Source organism: Lynx rufus, unplaced genomic scaffold (assembly GCF_022079265.1).
Source record: "Lynx rufus isolate CCGP_SWC_20201006 ecotype Redwood Valley unplaced genomic scaffold, mLynRuf1.p SCAF_15, whole genome shotgun sequence".
In the NCBI taxonomy this organism is placed as follows: Eukaryota; Metazoa; Chordata; class Mammalia; order Carnivora; family Felidae; genus Lynx; species Lynx rufus.
The window spans coordinates 11,157,561-11,166,737 of NW_025814829.1; the positions used below are offsets into that span (position 1 = coordinate 11,157,561).

A 9,177-nucleotide genomic window follows, 5' to 3' on the forward strand; every position below is an offset into this window, starting at 1 on the left:
AAACCTTAAACTTTTTACGGTCACATTTCGTATTAAATGTAATTGACCTCACCTGTACAAAAATATTAATATGGAATATATAATCATTTTTCTGCCTCGTAGCTCCTTGCTCCATAGTAAGGCCCAAATACATGCCTTATTCAAATCTTTTCTTAAAACATTAATGTAGATTGTGATTGTCTCCACTGTTTTTAAGAGAACCAGTGAATCAAAGATCAGTAGTGATCCCTCTTCTCTGTCAGAGTCCCTAGTGTCAAAGCACTCCATGGTGACTTCAAGAAGCCAGACCTGCTAGTGCCCCTCATGACGTGAGGAAAGGCCAGCCAATTCTTCAAATTTGGGGAAATAAAGAAGGAAAGACCCATGGCACAGTTGGACCCCATTCCTAGGTCCCCACAGGAGGAGGAGCCATGTCCCCCTACCCACAACAGCTTCTTCCCGTGGAAGCCTGGTCACGGCCACTGCAGCCTATGGACTTTGAAGAGCAGTACCATCCATGGCACAAGCAGGCTGAAGGGCTGAGTTTCTGCCTTTCCAAGGCCACTGCCTAGTTGCAACATATTTTCCAGAGCACCTTCCAGTACCTTCAGACACTGTCATGTTGCACACAAACCATCTAGCTCTCGGATGCAACGCTATCACCAGGGACCTGTCTTCTCTCTATTGTTCTGGGATGCACCCAGAGATGGCATTGTTCTCAAAAAAATCTAAATGCCACAGCACATCCATTGTCTGGTCCATGTGGAGCACGTTCTGAGCTTTGGAAGTAGCACCAGCTGTTTATTCTGCAGGGACAAGAGGAAGACAGAGGCAGGATTCAAGTGAGTAGTAAGACCATTGGAGAAACTGGGCAAGCAGCTACAAAGGATGTTGGAGACAATGTTAGAAGACCCAGATGAAGAAGAGGAAATGGATTTTACTGGAAGGAAAAGAAATGCTGGTAAAGATGAGATAGGTGGAACCTGGGAAATAAAAACAGATGCTGTAGAAGCTAAAAGTTGAATAGAAAGAACCCATTGCCTCCAAATTTCAGCAAGAAAGAGGCATCTTTTATATAAAGGATCTAAAAGAGGAGTTTTCCTTTTTTTTTTAACTTAGAAGGAGAAAAATTAGAGTATGAATCTGATGATGAACAGGGACACAGCACTTCTCTCTCTCTCTCTCTCTCTCTCTGGAGTAAAATCATATTCAACCAAAAAACAACCAAAGGCTGAAGCCATCGGCTCAGGATAGAAAAAAGACGTAATGATAGTGTTCACTGGAAGCTTGTTGGATCCTATGCACTTTGAGACTCCTGCTGAGTCAGGAGGCAGATCATTTGGAAAAAGAAAACCAAAAACTGGGAAGACAAAGATTCTTATGGTAATGATGATGACAGCTTCCTTGATCTGACTGAACTGGTTGAGAAGAAGCCTCTGAACCAAATGAAGAAGGCTGAAAATTTGACAAGAAGTCAGAGACCTTTTAGCCATTTGTTGCAAAGTTAAATGATAGGGAAAAACAATTCTCTAAAATCTCTGAGTGGCTAAAGGCCTCAAGGAAATCTCTGTCAGAGTCACCATCTCCAGATGTTTTAGATGCTTTCATGTCACAAACAAAATCAAAGAGTGCATTAGATGTGTGTCACAGAAGAGACTACTCAAGGACTTGCGACTGAGGAAACAAGGACAGACGTAAAGGGCTGATAAAAACTGTAAAGCTCACAGAAATACCAGAACTAAAAAAAAACAAAAAAACAAAAAAACAAACCAAAACAAAACAAAAAAACTGGAAATCACATTGGAGATATAGAAAAAAAAATTAAAAATACATACATACATACATACATACATACATACATAAATAAATAAATAAAGTTATACTGGTTGTCTTTGGTGCCATGAAAGAAGGAAACAAATCCAAATTAAGAACTGGAATGGTAGAGAAATTACCCCTCCAAACACCCAGAACTCCCCCTGACTCTAATGAGATTAAAAGATGAACTTGATGTGGAGGGAGAAGAGGCTGTGAAGGAGGAAGAGGAGGTCATGAAGGAAGGAGCATGGAAAGAAAAAATGTGGAGTGGAAGCAACAGGCTATGGCAGAAGTTAGAGCCATTAGCAGGACTGGAAAAGAGTCTTCTTATATGTTCTAAAGAAATAAAACCCTATGAAAACATGCCTCAGTCAGATGGAACAGAATTATTGTTAACAAGAGTTTAGCAAAATAACTTCATCGTTCGAGGAACCCTGAGCACCAAAGAATGAATGTAAAAAATACAGAACAGTTAAAGAGAGAGAAAGCCACCAGTCCAAGCAAACATCCACCAAAACTTTCCTCTAAATCAGATGATCCAGACTGCTGTTTCCAAATTGTTCCCCAAATGAAGCCCAAAGTGATGGTGGCAGGATGCATTTCATGCAAATATGTTTTGATTGTTTCAGAATTGCACAGGAAGACATTGTAGACCGAGTGGCATGCGAAATGGGGGCTCCTATAACACAGTGAAAGGCCAAAGTAGGAGTTCAGATGATCACTTGAAAAATAACTGGTCTTTTCTTCCGTGTTCTTGGCTTCTACATTAATCTATCTTATTCCTATTTTCCTGAATTTGGTATTTATGTTTAAAAGTGTTTATGTACAAATGTAACAATGGAGCAATATAGTTTGCAAATTATAAAATGAGGGAGCTAACTCTATCAAATAAGAAGGCAACATTTTGGGGCGCCTGGCTGGCGCAGTCGGTTGAGCGTCCGACTTCAGCCAGGTCACGATCTCGCAGTCCATGAGTTCGAGCCCCGCGTCAGGCTCTGGGCTGATGGCTCGGAGCCTGGAGCCTGTTTCCAATTCTGTGTCTCCCTCTCTCTCTGCCCCTCCCCCGTTCATGCTCTGTCTCTCTCTGTCCCAAAAATAAATAAAAACGTTGAAAAAAATTAAAAAAAAAAAAAAAAGAAGGCAACATTTTAATTATCATGACAAAGTAATAAATGCTTTGATAGGCAGTCTGGTTTTTTAAGTTGATTGGTTTTTTCTACCGTTTTAAGTTTTATAATAAAACAAAAGTTAAAATAGTATATTTCCTTTCTAGGTCACAAGTATCATCTCCTTTTGTAAGGGAGAAGATACACAGATTACATTTTTGAGTTTTGTAGTGTGAACTAATTTTTATTTTATCAGATTTTCTGAATATTTGATTTAGAATGTTATCTCGTGTAACAGTCATCAATTATAATGCTTATGAAAGCTTAGTTTGGGAATTTAGTTTTTTATGTTCAAAAAATTATTTCAGATACATATTTTAAAACTATCTTTTTTAAAGTTTATTTATTTATTTTTGAGAGAGAGAGAGAGAGGGAGAGAGAGAGAGAGAGAGAGAGAGAGAGAGAGAGAGAGAATCCTGGACAGGTTCCATGCTGTCAGCACAGAGCCCAATGTGGCACACAGTCTCACGGACCATGAGGTCATGACCTTAGCCAAAATCAAGAGCCAGACACTTAACCAACTCAGCCACCAAGGTACACCAAGATACATGTTTTGAATGCATACTTTTTTCATCAAATGAAAAAGAAGATATTTACTTTTTGGGTTACCTGTGCAGCAAGAATACAATGTATTCACCAAGAAGACAGAATTCAGGAGATCAGAAAGTTTTGGTAAATAATCTTTCATTGAACATATATTAACACATTATTTTATGGTTACCTTGCTTTTAAAGTAGTTTTAAAAAATTCTGATGTCACAAGATAGCATTTTTTATATGACATTATCAGTTTGTTACCTAGTGACAAGATTTTGAATTTTATATGTAAATGCATATAAACTACTCAGGGAGAAGTGAGAAATGGAGCAAAGTAAATGAAGATGACCTAGTAATATCTATAATCACTTCAGTACGTTCAGGATGTACTGGAACTTTAATAAGCACTGGTAAATTCAGTGTAAATATTTCAATTCTAAAATATCCATTCCTGATCATCTTTAAATAGAAAATAAATTAGTGTTGTACATACTTGGAATCACATATCTGTTGCATCTAGACTGAATTACACCTGTATATGTATTTTCTTTGGCTAGAGCAGGGTTTTATTGATTTTGTTTTAAATTTGAATGTTTCTAAATGGAGCAGATATTATCTGCTTCAGTATGTTTCAAAATTTGAAAATACTAACAGTGAGAGACATATTTTATGTTACCCCAACCTATAATGTCTCCCTCTCCGCTCCCCCAATCTTGTCACTCACATACAGACATGGGCACGTACATGCACGCGCGCGCGCACACACACACACACACACACACACACACACACACAAATACAAAAGAGTCCTTACTCTTACTACATTTATGTTCTGATCTAGTCTATTCTATTCTTTTTTTTTATTCTTCGCCTTTAAAAGGACTGACTATGGCCCACTGAGTTCAAACTAAAGTCTGAAAAACATGCTCTACTCCCTTACCCTTGGCAAACACCTTTCATTACCCTTGGCATTACACCTTTTACATTACCTACTCTGCCCTCAAAGACATCTGCACTTGTGATTATTTAACTGAAGAAAAAAAAATTGTTCCAAAGTCTAAAGAGAAAATTCTCAGAAACTAACCAGCTGGCCAGACAGAGTGAGACTCTAACAATGTTGGTAGGGGAGCAGAATTTTAGATCCAGGAAGGGAAGATAAATAATGTGCCTATTACTATTTATAGTTAAGCACCAGGCTAGCCAATGAAACTTGGAAATCAGAGAGCATGTTTTGGCTGCAAGAATAGAAAACCCAAACAAACTGCCTTAAATAGTAAGGTTATATATTAAAAAGACATTGGCTTTTCATTGCTCCTTGAAAAATTTCAACCCTCAAACCGTGGTCCTGACATAACTGAAAAAGTAGAAGCTTGTTTTTTTGTTTTTGTTTTGTTTTTTTACAGAATTAGTACATTCTAAAGTATATGAAAATACTACTTTTGAAATCCGTTTTAGTGAGTACAACGTTAGTGGAAATGAATTGGGGAACTTCTGTAAAGGATAATTGACATACTAACATCATAGAAAGTTTTCAGTTGTAGAAAGGGAATTACAGGACTTTCAGTACTGATATTTCCTGAACTCAATTTCATAATCATATATCCTGGATTAAACCACAAAACATTTAATATATCTCCAGCACATATCTAAAATACATAGAGTCAGAGTGAGAAAAATAGTTACAGACTTATGACATTTTTCAGGGAACAGTATGAGACGTAAGAGGCTTGATATTGCATTTCACCTTCATGAAAGAACCAAAGTCTCTATGTGGATGTTCAGGAATGACAACCATGGAGGATTTTGTTGTGGGAATATTCAACGCACACTTGGGCATGACAATTTTAATTTAATAGGCTATAGAAGGGGAATTGCCTTTCTATATATCTTTCTTGCTTGTTTTATTTTTATTTGTAACAGAAAGATAATTCCATGACATTGGGCCTCTGTGGGAGTCACAGAATAACAGAATGAAAAAAGATTGAAGAAAGAGAAATTCTCATCTGAATAGGCAGTGGCACATGCTGGAAAGTTGTTGAAACCAACAAAAAGGTGTGCTTAGGATTAATGTTTTTCATGATCACATTTAACTGATACTACAAAGACTGACAAAAACCCTACTTAAAAAAATCATTTTACTTCTTAATACTTTGTAAGATGTTCATGCTCTTTCCTCCAATACAGAGGAAATACCAAAACATAAGTAATATTTTCATTTAATCTTGATAGATAACCATATATATAGTAACCAAATATTCTAGGTTTTGAGACACTCCCCATTTCAAATGTTCTGTCATCTGTAAGAATATTTATACCTATCAATTCATATTTTCTGATTTGTATTATTAAAACACATTCACTCTACCAAAGATAACAATATGCATGAGAGTATTGACTTTATTTTTACAACCGTGTTCTTGTTTGGATCCTTCTTATTCAAAACAAAATTCTTCTCTTTTTCTTTCAACTACATCCTGTCACTAAGAATTAAGAAGTATTGCTAACATTTGTTATAATCAGAAGTGCCAAAGTTTTAATTTTAAGGCAATGCCAACCTAAATTTCATGGTAAAATATCAAGTATTAAAGAAGTGATACATTGTGGCATCTCCATTAAATATTTCATAATTGTATGTTTTTCTTTATGTGGATTCCAGCTTTCATAACCTATGCTACTGAATTATCCAGTAAACAACTGTGCCTACATGGTAACAAGTAAATTTTGAGAAATGAAAAACTCAACCAGCATGGACTTTTCATAAAATAAAAATGATCAAAAACATTTTTGCCAAATATTGTGTTTTAAATTCAAACTTACCCATGTAACTAGAGATGACGTTTAATTTTATAGTTTCTTGTTCACGCAGTGAAGGCCATGTTTGAGATCAATATTGTTAGGAAAAAAATACCCAAATTTTGTCAGTTTTGCAGTTTTGCATTTTTAATCAGAATAAGAGAAGAAGTATATAATTGGGAGGAGCAGTCTAAGCAGTGTAGGTTGGCAAGCCAACTTTGAGCATATTCAGAGCTGCTCCCCAATACTGGCTGTGTCACTATGACATACTGTTGGGAACATCCTGTAAGCCTGTTGTGAGGATAAAAAGAATTACTGTACCTAAAGTGCTCAGCACATTTAAAATAAAAATACTAGTTGTTATTGTTACTTTATTATTGTTAGCTACTCTGTCTGCAGCTATGGTTTCTATAAGACAGGATTACAGATTTAAGCATCAGAAGCATCATGGCGGTGTTTCTCCCTACATGGAGAGAGTTTTCAGTGAAGGCAACATAAAAATAAGCTGATATAAGAGATCAGAAGGTTCAAGTCTATGATTTCAGTGTTCCCAATACCTGCTTGCATTCCATACTCTCTTGCAATTTGATTGATTAACCTTTTTCATATGACTAAATTTAGATTGACCCAGATTTCTATCATTTGCAGCCAAAAGAGTTCACATGAAGAACTACTGAGTAAATTTAAGTACAGGAAATTGAAAGTTGCTATTCAAACACAGTTGGTAGAGTTTGAAGGGGACAAAATAATAGTACTTCTTCTACCTTCATGAGTTTGGAACAGATTGAGAGATGAACACATGGAAAACAAAGATGAAAATATAATTAATATTACTGAAAAAATCAACATTGATTCAAAGTGCGTGGACTTCTAGTTCTGGACCCCAGAATGAAGTTTTCCATTGGTCACAGTCAGAGCAGGGAAACCACAAGATCTCTGAACAGTTTCTCTAACTTAAGGCATGGAATAGAAAAAAGTGTGTGTTCTATAGATAGGCTGGCTGACTCAAAAAGGATATCTGCAGGGAAATCTTTATCTCCTCTTAGGGGGAAGATAGAGTGAAATCTTCAAAGAAGAGCCAACATTATTATTCCAATTGAATTCCCACATGGGGCCATGACTTACAGTGGTTACTCCCTAAAATAAAAGTATCTCTTTGAAATATCGTGGGAAGACTTTGGAATTGGGTAGCATTTAAATTTCGCTTCTTCACTTCTTAGATAAAGCCACTTAACGTTTTGAATGTAGATCTATGAATCTTTAAAATGGAGGATAATATTATCTATATTCATGTGATTGTGGAGGTTATATGAAATGTGAGTGAAATATAAAATAAAATTTATTATATGAAAGTTTTAAGTATTTTTAATTTAATGGCAATCATCAAAGTTTTACTTGACATGTTAGATATACTTTATGTAGAAAATGTCATATTATTTGTCTTTCTTAAATCAGATTATATCAAACTCCAAACCATTATATTTCCTAGCTTGTGAAATTCAATCTGTTATTATTGGGATTCCCTTCTAAGTTCCAAAGTTATATGAAGATCTCTATGTTGGTATACTTATTGGTAAGGACCAATCCGTTGAGATTGGAAGCTTCATCAGTACCTAGTATCTAATGATCTTGGCTAAGTCTGGAGACCCCTATACCCAGGATTCAGTCAACCTGTGTGCTTCATACAAGCTTCTCCTCACCAAGAACTGCCACCAAACTGGGGAACTAAAAAGGCAAGGAATCTATAGGACTTCACCTCTAGAAAAGTTGTGGATTCCCTCTCTTCCTGAGTGCCTTTTATCTTCTCACCCCTCTATTCCAGCATACTCCTACAAAGATACAGAGAAAATTGAAATGCAAAAGCCAGGTTGGAAGGCCTGCCATGGAATTGCATGTACTTGCCTGAACTCTGAGAACAGAAAGCAATATATATTATTAAAAACCAAAACCAAAGCAACACAGAAATTAGTGGGTCTGCAAATTATCCTGACAGTATTATTTAATTTATTTTCCCTGGATATTTAAGAAAAATGTAATGCTCATGTAGAATCTGTTGTAGATGAATGTTAGTAGTGTACTCCTCCTCTTTTTCCTTTCTTTGTTCCTCTTTGGCTAGAAATTCCATTAAGGGAAAATAATATTTTATATATTTTTGGTTTTGAATTATTTTGTAGTATGTGGTGAGAAAATATATACTTCTCAAAATACAATACATTTAAAAAATTGTAATTCTTATTTTTAGAATAACTTCAACATAGTGTATCCAGCTCACTCTGAAATGAAAACCATTTTTAATGGGGTGACAAAAACCTCATATTCTAATATTTGGCTTTTAAAATTGTTTCTAAACCAGTTATTATTTCATGAAAGGGGAACGGAACTTTCCTGGAGAAAAAAAAAAAAAAAAACACTAACCTTTTAAAAAATAGTTTTAATCCCTGAGTATTTGAGCTGTTCTGAGAGAACAGGAGAAATTTTAAACTAGCCAACAGAAAAAACAAAACAACAACAAAAACTAATATCAGCTGGAGCAGAAGGTTCTAATTCATTGGAACTTATTTATTATATGCTTGAGAGATTCTGTGAGCTGCATAAAGCTGGGTATTAATACATGGGCAAGCACAAGACAGACAAGGCAGATGTTGCATTAACCAAAACTCTCTGGAATTGGAGAGCAGCTGTGTGGTTTGAGATGGCCATTCTGGCACATAATTTATGCAAGGACCAAAATAGATACTACTCTACATTAAAAATAATAATAATAAAATAAAAAGAAGGACACTTAAGGAGAAAAAAGCTAAATTGCATTGTAAGACATAGGTAAAATCAAATTATATCCCCTTAACAATGGAGTAGTCAATCATAATATATGAGAATTAAGGTTTTCC

The 9,177-nt window shown here is 35.6% G+C and overlaps 1 pseudogene; it reads left to right on the forward strand.

Annotated features, from left to right (window-relative positions):
* The first annotated feature begins 363 nt into the window (after positions 1-363).
* LOC124510363 (kanadaptin-like) lies at positions 364-2,201 on the forward strand (annotated as a pseudogene).
* The last annotated feature ends 6,976 nt before the right edge of the window (positions 2,202-9,177 follow it).